At 45.4% G+C, this 13,666-nt stretch overlaps 1 protein-coding gene across 3 annotated transcripts in view; it reads left to right on the top strand.

The window, feature by feature from the left end:
- Nucleotides 1-3,527: 3,527 nt before the first annotated feature.
- FAR1 (fatty acyl-CoA reductase 1) overlaps nt 3,528-13,666 on the top strand; it is a 35,258-nt gene continuing 25,119 nt past the window's right edge. For 2 of the 3 annotated variants that reach the window (XM_038137837.1, XM_038137835.1), the window contains exon 1: nt 3,528-3,658. The gene's annotated coding sequence lies outside the window, so the exon portion shown is untranslated. Of the gene's footprint in view, nt 3,659-10,324; nt 10,829-13,666 lie in introns of those variants that run through there. The other variant, XM_038137836.1, reaches the window with a different exon arrangement.

Genomic DNA, 13,666 nt, shown 5'->3' with positions numbered 1-13,666 from the left:
CTTGAAAAAAAATCTGATTTGCTTTAATATTATTATTATTATTATTATTAATAATAATAATAATCATTTATACTGAGAGCATCAGTCAATCCACTGTCACTGCATTATAATTTATTAATGGACTACAACGATCAGAGGATATGATATTTATTAGAGACAAAGTTTAAACCACCACCATTTTTCAGCTGTTTTCAAAAACAAGACTGGACAAACGACACTGTTGTTCCCACACAGAAATATTGCTGGGATATTCCCCATGACTTTCGTTTGGGGTCACAGACACATTTTACTGAGTGACTTCTAAAATATATATCTAAATTTAGTAATCTGAGAAACTTTAATTTGCATATACCAACTAGAGATTTTTTTTTTAAATTTTCTTAAGAGTTCATGTGCACTGGCTGCAATTCTGTGTCTGCGCTGCAATGGGCTCATCTTTTCTTGGTAATCTGAAATGGAAAAGCCTCATCCCACAGTCTGTAGGGCTGCCCACCACATTTGAGGGTTTCCATACAACAAAAAAGTAACCCTTGGTGTGCAGCAGGGTACAACAAAATGGTAAAGCTTTTCGTCAGGACTGTGGGAGATTCAGGCTCCAATCTTTGTCTGCCTGAGTTAGTTTTCCTATGGCTGAGTGATTGGATGATGTCCCAGCTTCAGTGAGCAGGTGTTTTCCAAGGCACAGTCTGTGAAAAACTGTCCACTGGACAGTTACGATAAGGAGTTTACAGTTACGTGATTCTAAGTACTCTGTCAAGAAGTACCTAGGTACCAGGTGTGACCACTATGGAGTGAAAAAATAATGAGAATACATATCTAAAAATAAGTATAAAATAATCACTGATCTGCTGTGGAGGATATGAGCAGAGCTCCCATTCTCATGGCCCGGGTCAAGCACAAACCATTCTGAAAAACCAACCTGCCCTTGCATAAGCCAAGACTGTGCTTACAACAATTCCCGTATAATACCTTATTTGTACAGTAATCTGGATAGTACAGGTTGCACAAGTTTATATAGAGTGTTTCCTAACTTTTAAATGCCTTTTTTTTTTTTTTTTTTTTTTTTTTTGTTCAGCTGATGCATGTCCATCTATGTAATGTTTAGTTGTGAAACCAATGGCATATGGTGGCAGGGCATGGCACCATGGCAGCACAGCACCAGAACATCACGTTGCACTGTTTGGTAACAAACAGTGAGGCAAGTGGAGCACAGTGACTTTTGCACGCAAATACGGCGCCTATCAATAGCAATCTCACGATCTCAAAATTCAGCTCAGCGCTTTGGGGGTTGCAGCGGCAGTGCGGGGTTGGTGGCTGGGCTTGGTGTTCTCAGAGGCCTCTTCCAGCCTTGGTGGTTCCGCTACTCCACGGTTCCAAGATCCTCGGCCATTGGCACGGGGTCGTGCCGCCTTTGCCCCGCGGGTTGAGGCTGCTCCGAGTGCTGCGGTGCTGCTGCTGCTGCGGCCCGGTGCCTCCGTGCTCTGAGGGCCGGGCTCGCTTCTCCCAGAGCCTCAGCCGGGGCCGGAGCTCTGGGCTTGGAGCTTTGGAGCCGGGTTCGGACCCGCGCTGGTTTGTGATGGCAGCGTCCAGCGTTCGGGACGGGGACACACGTAGGGACGGCCAGGGACACACGGGGACACTCACGGCCCCTCACGGAGCAGCCGCTCTGCCCCTCAGAGCCGCGAGGGTGGGGCGTGTGTGTGAGGGAGAGAGAGAGAGAGGGGGTCTATGCGACCCTCTGTGAGTGTGCACTGTGTGTGAGGGGGGGATATGTGTCTGTGTGTGCGTGACCCTCTGTAAGTGTGTCTGTGTGTCTGTGACCATCTCTGTGTGTGTCTGTGTGTCTGTGTGTGTGTGGGTGTGTGGGGTGTGAGAGTGTGTGTGACCCTGTGTCTGTGTGTGTGTCCCTGTGTCTGTGTGTGTGACCCTCGGTGTGTGTGTCGGTGTGTCCGTGTGTCCGTGTGTCTATCTGTGTGTATCCCTGTGTGTGTGTGTCCCTGTATCTGTGTGTGTGATCCTCGGTGTGTGTGTCGGTGTGTCGGTGTGTCCGTGTGCCTGTGTCTGTCTGTCTGTGTGTGTGACCCTCGGTGTGTGTGTCTATCTGTGTGTCCGTGTGTCTCTCTGTGTGTGTGACCCTGGGTGTGTGTGTCAGTGTGTCCGTGTGTCTATCTGTGTGTCCGTGTGTCTGTCTCTGTGTGTGTCTATCTGTGTGTCCGTGTGTCTATCTGTGTGTCCGTGTGTCTGTCTGTCTGTGTGACCCTCGGTGTGTGTGTCGGTGTGTCCGTGTGTCTATCTGTGCGTGTGTGTGTCTGTGTGTGTGACCCTCGGTGTGTGTGTCGGCGTGTCCGTGTGTCTATCTGTGTGTCCGTGTGTCTGTCTGTCTGTGTGACCCTCGGTGTGTGTGTCGGTGTGTCCGTGTGTCTATCTGTGCGTGTGTCTGTCTGTGTGTGTGATCCTCGGTGTGTGTGTCTGTGTGTCCGTGTGTCTGTGTGTGTGACCCTCGGTGTGTGTGTCGGTGTGTCCGTGTGTCTATCTGTGTGTCCGTGTGTCTGTCTATGTGTGTGTCTATCTGTGTGTCCGTGTGTCTATCTGTGTGTCCGTGTGTCTGTCTGTGTGTGTGACCCTGGGTGTGTGTGTCAGTGTGTCCGTGTGTCTATCTGTGTGTCCGTGTGTCTGTCTCTGTGTGTCTATCTGTGTGTCCGTGTGTCTATCTGTGTGTCCGTGTGTCTGTCTGTGTGTGTGACCCTCGGTGTGTGTGTGTGTCGGTGTGTCCGTGTGTCTATCTGTGCGTGTGTGTGTCTGTGTGTGTGACCCTCGGTGTGCGTGTCGGCGTGTCCGTGTGTCTATCTGTGTGTCCGTGTGTCTGTCTGTCTGTGTGACCCTCGGTGTGTGTGTCGGTGTGTCCGTGTGTCTATCTGTGCGTGTGTCTGTCTGTGTGTGTGATCCTCGGTGTGTGTGTCTGTGTGTCCGTGTGTCTGTGTGTGTGACCCTCGGTGTGTGTGTCGGTGTGTCCGTGTGTCTATCTGTGTGTCCGTGTGTCTGTCTATGTGTGTGTCTATCTGTGTGTCCGTGTGTCTATCTGTGTGTCCGTGTGTCTGTCTGTGTGTGTGACCCTGGGTGTGTGTGTCAGTGTGTCCGTGTGTCTATCTGTGTGTCCGTGTGTCTGTCTCTGTGTGTCTATCTGTGTGTCCGTGTGTCTATCTGTGTGTCCGTGTGTCTGTCTGTGTGTGTGACCCTCGGTGTGTGTGTGTGTCGGTGTGTCCGTGTGTCTATCTGTGCGTGTGTGTGTCTGTGTGTGTGACCCTCGGTGTGCGTGTCGGTGTGTCCGTGTGTCTATCTGTGTGTCCGTGTGTCTGTCTGTCTGTGTGACCCTCGGTGTGTGTGGGCGTGCGTGGGTGTGAGGGGGGGGGAGCGCGCGGCCCCCCGCGCGCGGCGCCGCCGTGGGCGGGGCCGCCGGGCGCCAGCCAATCCGCGCCGCCCCCGTCCCGCGAGCGGCGGCGCGAGCGGCCAATGGGCGCGCGGGGAGCGCGCGCGCAGCGGCCAACGGGAGCGGCCGTGCGGGGCCGCCGTGCGGGACCCTCGGGGCGGCGAGCGCCGGGCGGGCACAGCCGGGGCCGGGCGGGCAGCGCCGGGGCCGCGCCGCGACCGCCCGCAGCAGGTACCGCACCCCGCGCCCCGCCGCGCCGGCCCCGCCCGCCCAACGGGAGGGGGGCCTTGGGGGAGGGGGCGGCCGCGCCATTCCGGGAGGGAGGGATGGATGGATGGATGGATGGATGGGTGGATGGGGGGCGCCGGGGAGCTCCGGGGCGCGTCGTGGTGGCGGCCGGGCCGGCGGGGCGCGGCGGCCGCGGTCGATGCTCAGCGAAGCGGGGAGCGTGGGCGAGGCCGAAAGCCCCCGCTCCGCCCGCCGCAGGGCCCGGGCCTGGGTACCACCATCCCCCTCGGCGCTGGGCGGGCCTGCGGCGAGCGGCGGGGCCCCGGCCCCGGCCCCGGCCCCGGTCCTGGCCCTGCCTGACCGGCGCTCCCGCTGGCCGCGGCGCCCGGCGGCTCCCCTCGGGCAGTTCCTCCCCACGGAACGGGCTCGCAGGGAAGGCCACGAGTTCCTCTGGCGCTCGGAGGAGCGAGCGTGTGTGGGGAGAGGCGGGATGGGCCGTGCCCGCAGCCCCGGCCCCGCGGGTCCGTGCGGCGGGAGCGCTCCATCGGGAGCGGCGGAGCCCTTGCTCCGCCTGTGCCCTGGGGACAGGCTCGCCATCCTCCTTGGAGCGGGAGCCGCTGGGTCCTCCACGCACTTCCCTGAGTGAAGTTTAAAGTGTGGCTGAGTGCAGGGATACAGTGGTTGGTAGCGAGCTTGTAATCGAAACCGGCTTGATTCCCATGAAAATAGAAACCTTTAATTTCATGTAACCTACTTCAAGCCTTTAGCAACTGAAACTTTTTTTTTTTAAATATTTTAATAACTCTTTCGGTAATAATTAAGAAGTGGAGCATGTAGGAGTTTTACTATCTGTGACATCCATCTGTACTGGAGCAGGCTAGAATTTCTTGATCCCCAATTTGTGTGTCATCTGTGTTTCTTAACCGAGATACCATTATTTCAGCAATTTGGAAATTAAATACTAGGTATACGGTAGATTTCTAGGATCTTCACCCTTCAGCTTCTCTACCCTGTTTTTTATCCTCCACTCACATATTGGTGCCTTAAAATTCAGCCATTTCCCTATCAAAAACCTATAGATGGATAGGAAAGATTAATTTTATGGGTTCTTTTTTACCTCTGCCTGTTGCAGAGCTATAAAATAATGACAAATCTGGATCCCTAAATATTTTACTGCAAGTACTCGGTTTTTATTGCTGGACTGCAGATATGGTGAAGCTTTACTAGACACAATTTTAACAATGAAAGCACGTTGGGGGAGTTGTTCTAAATTTAATGCGGCTGTACGTTTGGACAGGGTAAATATTTTTTTTCTTATAATTCCAGAATAACCCAGCCTATCCACATTTTAGTTATCTATAGCAACTGATACTTGTCGATAAAATTTAACATCAAAGCAAAACTGTAACCATCCGTACTACCTCTTAGCTCCTGAAAGGCCAAACTGAATCTCCTTTTCTGGCTGCTACAAAGTGAAGGATTCACTGTCATCTTCCTGTTTCTGAGTTCTAGCTCTTGGAGGAGCTCCCAGTTCCTCACAAGGGTTGTTGTTTCCGGTGCTAGGAAGGGGATGCACAACAAACTAAAACTGTTGTACAGCCATTTGGAAGGTTTAAGTGAGTGCCTGAGTGAAGAAGGTCCTGGATGTTGCTGAAGACATGAATTGTTGCAGTGACTTCAGGCTTGGCTGGCTTCTTCGGGCAGGAATTGTTTCTGTTTGGTTTTTTGTCACAAAATATTCAGCGTTTGATGATGTTCCGTGTAGTTTGCTTGTAACTTGTCTGCAGGAAGCAGAGCTGCTGAGTGGGAAGCTAAAAATTCTGAAAAGGAGCCAGTATCAGCAAGAATTGTGCTGGGCTAGTTTGGTAGGTGCTGTGGAGGACTTGCATTATGTAAACATTCGGTGCCTGGGCATGGTTAGGACCATCGTGCACATCCCTGGTGTTTTTCCCTGTTGCTGATTCCAAGCCTTGCAGCAATAAGTCTGTTTAGCCTTGACACTTGCACAGTTTGGAAGCTGCAAACTGTAGTAACAAATCCTGTCTTATCAGAATAAACTAGGTATTCCCTTTTTTTTTTTTTTTAATTTTTTTTATTGTCTTCTGAGTGTTTTGTAGTGAGCACTGTACTTCTGTTGAGCTCTCCCCAGCAGTGGGGACCCCAGGGATGTACCCTGTTGCTTTCTGCCCTCACTGTGCTGACAAAGGCCGTGCTTTTAGCAGGTGTTGGTGCTGGTATCTGTGTGTACACAGGACCTCACACCTTTCCGTGCCATTGTTCAGGGCGATGTTTGTAAATTTGTAGAGCTTCTTGTGCAAGAGGCTTAATTGATAGATCCGGAGAGGACATCCATTAGCATAAATAGGAGTTAAGATTGGAGCTCTTGGCACTACACACATCAGTATCTGCCATCCTGCCGAATAAATAGCTCTTCTCCTGAGCAGGAGGAGGAGGAGGGAGGCTGCCAGCATCCTGTTGGGAAGACAGGTAGGCAATCTCTTGGTACAACTTGCTTTGAGTGTCTGTTTAAGTCACTTTTCAAGATAAGAAAATTGTGGAAATGGGCTTTTATTCTTTTGGCTGTTGTTTGTTCCACATGTATTGGAAGAAATGAAAGGTAAACTAGTGGGGTTTTTTTCTTTAGAAGGTGATTATGTTTTGAATATGATGTTTTGAATATGACTTGGTAGAGCACTTGTCAGATAAAGGAGCAATTTTTAGGTTTCAAAAGAATTATTGTGAATTTCTGCAGGAACATAATAGAAGAGAAAAATATCATTTAACTGTAAGAGATTTGGGAAAGTATGGGAGGAATCTGGAAGTGTTGTTTCCTAGGACTTTAAATTCATCGTGTAATGTCTATTGTAAAACATGATTCAGGCCTTCTGTGTAATTTAAATCATGAGAAGAATAAGAGCTAGGCTTTTTGTTCTTGATTAAGTATTCCAATTGTAATTGCTTTGTGAATAGTAAATTTGAATAGAACATAATTGCAGGTGCAGGTTTTGGGTAGTTATCCTTGTCTTGTCTGATCAATATGAAAAAAGGTGAATTTGGGTTTTAATTACCAAGATTAAGGAGTTAACCCTGAAACTTAAAGTAGAGACTGAAAGTCTCTTTATCACTGAAACTTGACAAACTGATGAGCACTTGAATGTTGTGTGTTCCCCCACTCCCTTCTATTTACTTGATTTTTGGCTTTCCCCTCCCAGCAAAATGACAGGATCACAGCAGTAACTGCAGCAATAATCCTGCTGCAGCTAAAGCTTTCCCTGGCGATAACCGGGGCTGGATAGCAGCAGGTTCCTGTGAAGGCTGAAGCGATGCCTTTGGCCTGTTTTCCTAAGGCAGTGAATAACTGAGTGATGGAGAGGCAGCTGCGAGTGCCGCTCTGCTCATTGTGTTGTAGACGTGTCCTTCAGACAGGTTCTGTTCTCCTTTCTGGCTTGACTCAAGAGTAATGATTTATGCAAAGTCAGAGCCATGATTTATGCAACAGAGGCTTTATCTTGTAATCCTTTTCATAACCAAAAGTGCAAATGAGATTTCTAATGCAGATTTCCAATTAAATTAGATAAAATGATCTGGAACTCAGCTTCTGTTCAGCAAATCTTGAATCTGCCTGCCTCTTGATTTCCTAGAACTTGTTTCAAATTCTCCCTGCATGTGTGTTAAACATGTTTTCATGTTAACTGGTGATGGAATACAGTTAATGTTCTTATGTGGGATATGCTTTCCTGGAATAGCTTAATTTCTGGCCTGATCTGTGCCTTCCGTGCAATTTTGAGAAATGAGTTTAACTATGCCAAAAGAGACTTTTTTCCCCCCCTTCACTGTGCACTTGATGACTAGGCTCAAACAGTAAACAATTTAGAAAAACGTCAACTTATAACCTGATTATAAAGGGATTGTAAAAACCTCCTACTTTGTTCCAGTTAATTTTTGGAGGAGGGACTGTCTGTAAAAGAAGCATTTACAGCAAAGCAAGGGACTTTCCTAGTATGTACTTTGTGAACAGATTACTTACTGAGAAGTAATTACAAAGTCATCTCGCACAGAATCCCTCTGAGTAGAGGCATGAGTAAGTGGAAATTTGTAGTAAAATCAGAACTTTGGCCGAAGGAAGGTGTGTGAGCACATGCTTAAGAAATATCTGTGTAACCACAGGCATTGAATAGCTCTAATGACAGAGTTCTGCTGAGATCAACTCAACAGTGGCCCACATTGAAATCAGGTTCTGCTCCATAAGAGTCAAGGATTAAAAGAGGTTAAATACTCCATGATTGTGAGCACTGCCCACAGAGGATCTCATTTCACAAGGGTGTCTTTGGTGAAGTAGTTGATGAGTTGGGCTGAATTCTGCTAATAAGTTATGGGTTATGGGTTACTTGGTCCCAATTCACCATCTTCCCAAAGCAACTGACTGAATACTGTACTTGGGTTTTGTCATTGTCATCTAAAAGAAAGTGACAGAGCTACTTCTGTGTCTGGTATCAATCTGAATTTTGATATTAAAGAGATCATATGCAGTATTAGCTAAGTCTCACCTAAATCAGTTTAATAATGCTCCTTACCTTGAACGCATGTGCTGCCAGAGGTAGTAATGTATCCAAGAGGAATGTAGCTTGAGGAGCACACACTCTAGGGCATGCTTTCAGTATCTAGCATATTTCAGTGGTTAAGAATAGTGAGGAGAACTTTTTGCAAAGCAAGCCTACTTTATTTTTGTACACAGAGCTATACACTCAGCAATGTAAACTTTGACCTAACTAGATTGGTTACTCGAACTGGTATTGTGTTTCATTAGATAAATGATTTAAAGAGGACAAATCTTTTCATTGGTAGTTGAGAAGTTTCTTTCTAGTCTTCAGTCTTGAAGATGTTCAGCTAGTTTGAAATGCCTTGTTATTTTTCAGAAATTCTCTTAAATCACTGACTGTCAGCCACAAGTTTGCCATAGTCTTTGCCACAGGGTTTTGGGACTTCTGGTGGCATTTATCCATGCTGCAGTTGTGGGCCTGGTCCTTCAGACTGGTTTAGTTTTGTTGTATTTCACGTGTAGACAACACAGTATTACCCTGAATCCATCCCCATTATTGTGTGGAAAGTGTGTAGTGAGACACTTGAGGTCTGGCATATGACCAGGGCCAAGGCAAAGACTGGCTAGTTGATGTTGGATTAGTGGCCCCATTTTGGTAAGTCTTCAAAACCTAGTTGTTCTAATTAGCTTTCAAGCCTGCCAGTATGTTTTCCAGCTCCTTGGAGGTCTGTTACATTTTCTTGGTTCCTGGCTTACAGCTAGTAAAGAAAATGAACTTGCAGAGAGTGGATAAGAATGCTGATGAAATCTAAAACATGGATAAATAAATCTGTCCTTCTGCTAGCTGAGGGAAGAATCCCAAATCTTCCACGTGATTGGAAAGTTTGGAATAGGTATGCTTTAAGGTTAACTTGCACCCAAAGCAGTTTACAGTCTCTACTCATCTTTTAAAGCAGTATCTTTCACAGATAAGGTTTCCCAATGGCTCTAACCTTGGACCACAAAGACAAACAGACTGTATCCTTTGGAGATATGCTGGCTGGGTATTGGCCACATAGGGTAGGTCATTGGCCCTTGTGGTGCTTGAAAATGTGGGCATTCTGCTGATAGCATTCATTGATTTGCTTTTGTGGAAACAAGGCACAGATGAAATGAGACATGATGATATGATATAATATGACATGACCCAGACTTGTCTTTCTGGCAGTAACCTTGTTTAGATGAGTTAAATATTACTTCCTTTGTTGCCCGAGTCTCTCCAATCTCTCCAGTTCCCAGAGATTTGTTTTTTTTTGGCTTGTGATGGCGTCCTTGCAATGTGGCAATTGGAGTTCTGTATGAGGGACTTCTGTAATGATTTTTGTCTGGTGTGGATGCAGTGGGGAATGTGTGTGTATTTAAACACACTCGGTGCACTCAGATTTGATGTCTGGACAAATTTCATCTTCTGAATATACCTAAACGAAATGCTCCTACCACCTTACTTTTTCTGCTTTTTACTCCTGCTAGTGCTGAGTTCAAGCTGTCAGAAGGAAGGGGCAAATTGATTTGTTGGGCTGTGTTTTTGTAGAACTTTGTGGTTTGTTGCTGCTGTTTGAGAGGTTGGGAAATGCACATTTTCCATTTCCTGTGAGCGATAATCTTGATAGGATTGAATTTGGAGGGAGCATGCTGTTGACCTAATGTTTGTCAGTGATAAACCAGAAGACAGAGCATTTAATCTCTGACAAGGACACACATGCACACTCTGGTGATGCGGTGGTTTTCAGGGCAGTTAGGGCTTGGTGAAGGGAAGGAGAGATCTTGACTCCATGTTTCAGAAGGCTGGCTTAGTATATTATGATATATATTATATAAAAAAAGACCACACTAAAGCTATACTATAAGAACAGAGAGAAAAAAACACATTAGAAGGCAAGACAGGAATAGAAAGGAATGGAATAATAAAGTTTTGTGACTCCCAGAGAGTCCCAGAGCTGCTGTCCCCTTGATTGGCCACCAAGTAGAAACATCCCACACTGACCAATGGAGGAAGCACCTGCTGCATTCCACAGCAGCAGATAACAAACTGTTTACACTTGAAGCAGAGGCCCTTCAGCTTCTCAGGAGAAGAAAATCCTAGCAAAGGGATTTTCATAAAATATCACAACTACACTGTGACTGCTGGATTTAGCATTTAAACATTCAGTGGAACTGCAGCAGGCTTTCCTGGCACTTGGAAAGCACATCTTTAAGCATCTTGATCTGTGTTTGGACAAATCTGGGAACTGATCATTTTCCTGTTAAAAACAGAATTGTCCTTGTTTTGAGAGTCAGAGCCCTCTGAAGCTGTGAGTTAAATATTGCTGCAGTAGCTCTGGAGGCAAACAGAGCTGCTGTTGTTTGCTCCATAATAGCACTTGCTCAGCCTTGGCCACGAGAATTTTTTGCAAGATGGGGAATGTTGGCTAGGATCCTGGGGTGTTGGTTTGCTGGTGGTTTTTCCTTTTTTTCCTGAAGTGCTTATGAACTCTTCACTTATCAAAGGACAGCACCCTTCACTCAAGCATATCTACGGAGTGTCACCGTGGGCTTAGCCCTGAACCTGTGAATTCAGAAGGATCCCAGCAGCAGCTGCTCTGTAGCAGCTTCAAGTAAGATTGCTCTAGCAAAGGCTGTTTATACCTCTGGGTAATGTGAGGATTTTGAGCATTTCTGTTCTAGAGAGAGAATTTTTTACAGAACTCTTATTAAGCCTTTCAGCTGTCAATTGTCTTTATTCTAGACTGTTATTGCTTATTAGCTCAAAAAGGTGTCTATGATACAGGGTTTTAGGTATCCCACAGTGTGGATTAGACAATTTTGTGTTTGGTAGGAGTTCTCTGTGTGTGTTTGAAGAGGTAGGTGTTTACAGATGATTGGATAACTGGTGACAATATGTATTGCTGGTTAACAGCTATTGTAAACATACAGGATGTACTCTAAACCAGATACCTAAAGTGATTGCTGACACTTTACAACCTTAACGTGTTAAATTTGGTTTTGCTGTGGTGTCTTGCAAGGTAGATTTTTTTTTTGCACTTGTACCAGCTTGTTATGTGTTAAGAGACTAAATTTCTGATAGGAACTACATTCCTACTATTCCTGTATTTCTTGACAGTTTTTAAATAAAACAGAATTATAAAGTAGTTCTTCCAACCCTGTCAATTCTGTGATTCTTCAGTAATTTTCTGCTGTAGAGAACTTTAAAAAGTAATATATTATATGTGTGAGGTAAGACCCTTGTGAGTTTGAGACGAGGAGTTGCCAGCAGTGCTGTGCTAACTGGCATGTGGACATGCATTCTCGGAGAAGGCAGGGAAAGGTAGGTGGAGAATGGGAACATTCTTTCCTTTCCCTGTGCTTGAGATAACCTTTCTTTCTAACATAGCAAATCATAGGCTGCTGGATTCAGACTTTGATCATTCACACCTAGATTCCATGCATGGTTTCTACCCTTTAAATCCAATTTAGGTATTTCCCTCACAATCCCTGTGTTTGTTGCTGTCGTGTTGACAGCAAGGTGTACTTCTGAAAAAGTCACCAATTACGTTTTCTAGCTGGAATCTTCCAGAGTAATGGAAGTAGAAGACAATCTCAGTGTGGGAAGTTGCTATGAATAAGGTCTACCAAAGTCTGGTTGCTGGAGAACAGGATAAAGAGAAATGGGATTGAGAGTTTCTTAAAGGAAATATTTCTCAATCCTTATTAAAAAAAAAAAAAAAATAGCCTTCAAACATACAAGTATTGCTGCCTCCCAAGTGTGAATGTGAGTATTTGTGGATGGGGCTAGTTTTTTAATTGAAGCCATTTCATCATTATGGTTCATCACAGCTCTGGATGTTGATGTTTTTTAGGTCTGGTATTCTGATTTCAGCCTCTTACACAAAGGAATATGATCAGAAATGACTGAGGCAGGAAACTTTGATCTATTTTGTGCCAGTTTTCTTTACATCACCTGAGCCTAAATATTGTCAGATTTTTCAGTAACTTTAAAAGCTACAGCAACACAGGTATTTCCACTGTCAGCATAACTTTTCATTGCTTTTGTAGCTTTCAGAAACAGATGTTGGACCACAGCCATGTACTGGGTATTGTCCAAGGTTCCTGTGTAGATGTAGCCAGAGACTCTGCCCATGTGAGCAGGTTTGCAGGCTGAGGTTGTGGCATTGTGTCAGAGGCAGGATTAAACCTTTCTTTGAGGAAGGACAGGTGAATGCATAGTATTAGATACTCTCATAGAGTCTCAAAGTGTAAAAAATAGAAGTTGTGGCTAATTAGGTAAATTAGTAAGAAGGGTATGTAGGAACCATGACAAAACTGAATCTTAGTGACAAAATTGCTGCAGTAATGATGCATGAGTTTTTGCCTCCCTCTTTGAGGGAACTGAAATCCTGTCCTATGTATGGGAGCGATCATGCAGATCTTTAGAAGGAAGTGAATAGTGTACACAAAGCCCAGGAAAACAAAAGTTATGGGGAAGGCATACCTGAAGAGCATTAACTGTGACTTTGAGCCATGGTAAAGACAACAGGCCTGTATCTTAACTGAAAAGGGAAAAATGACTCATAAGCATGCTGTGTCTTGCACTCCATGCTTTATGGCAGGAGCTGCACTTTCAGATTTGCATTACAGTCTCTTAACTGTGTAGTGGAAGTGTTTTAATATAAATAGCTTTTTCTCTTGACCTTCAAAGAAACAATTCCAGGTGATGTACTGTGGTCAGTGGAAATAGTAGCGCTTGTTCTGCTTTAAACTTGCTGCTGTATCCTACTGTCTGCTGTTAAATGCTTCACTTCTCAAATAAGGGAGTCAAAAGAAGGATTTGGAGTATCTGTCATAGCACTTGGTACCCAGACTTGTGAAACCAGGACTTGTGCAGGTAGTAACTCATTTCTAGCAAGTAATCATTTGGAACTTGTTCAGAGACTGTTGAGATATGAGCACATGAAAAACAGGGCACAATTGATATGGTGGGTACTTGACAAATAGGTGTTCCAAAAATATTTACTTACTTTTCAGGCAAAAAGGACAAATTAGCTGTTCACTCCTAACATACATTCTGTGCATTCCCTGGTAAGTCCCTGCTTGCAGTATCTTGCTGTCTTGAAAGAACTGAGTGTATTTAGAAGTTGCACCTTTATTCCTGGGTGGCAGGTGAAGAAAGGTTCTCACCCTGTTAAGGTGTTCAGTGTTGTAATCCTTATTTGCCTAAGATGCATTCCATCTGTGTTTAAAGATTCTCAATTCTGTGGTGTTTTTTTTTTTTTGTTTTGTTTTGTTTTTTTTTTTTTTTTTTAAGTACCACAGTTTTATGGACTCTATCCCTGAGATGAGCTCAGTTGGTCAGAGCATGATGCTGATAACACCAAGGCTGTGGGGTCAAAATCCCCTTATGGGCCATTCACTTGAGAGCTGGATGGTTCTTGTGGGTCCCTTCCAGCTCAGAACAT

The sequence above is a fragment of the Motacilla alba genome, chromosome 5, assembly GCF_015832195.1.
Source record: "Motacilla alba alba isolate MOTALB_02 chromosome 5, Motacilla_alba_V1.0_pri, whole genome shotgun sequence".
NCBI classification, from domain to species: Eukaryota; Metazoa; Chordata; class Aves; order Passeriformes; family Motacillidae; genus Motacilla; species Motacilla alba.
Note: the sequence above shows the minus strand (reverse complement) of the source record. Positions and strands in the feature narration are given on the sequence as shown.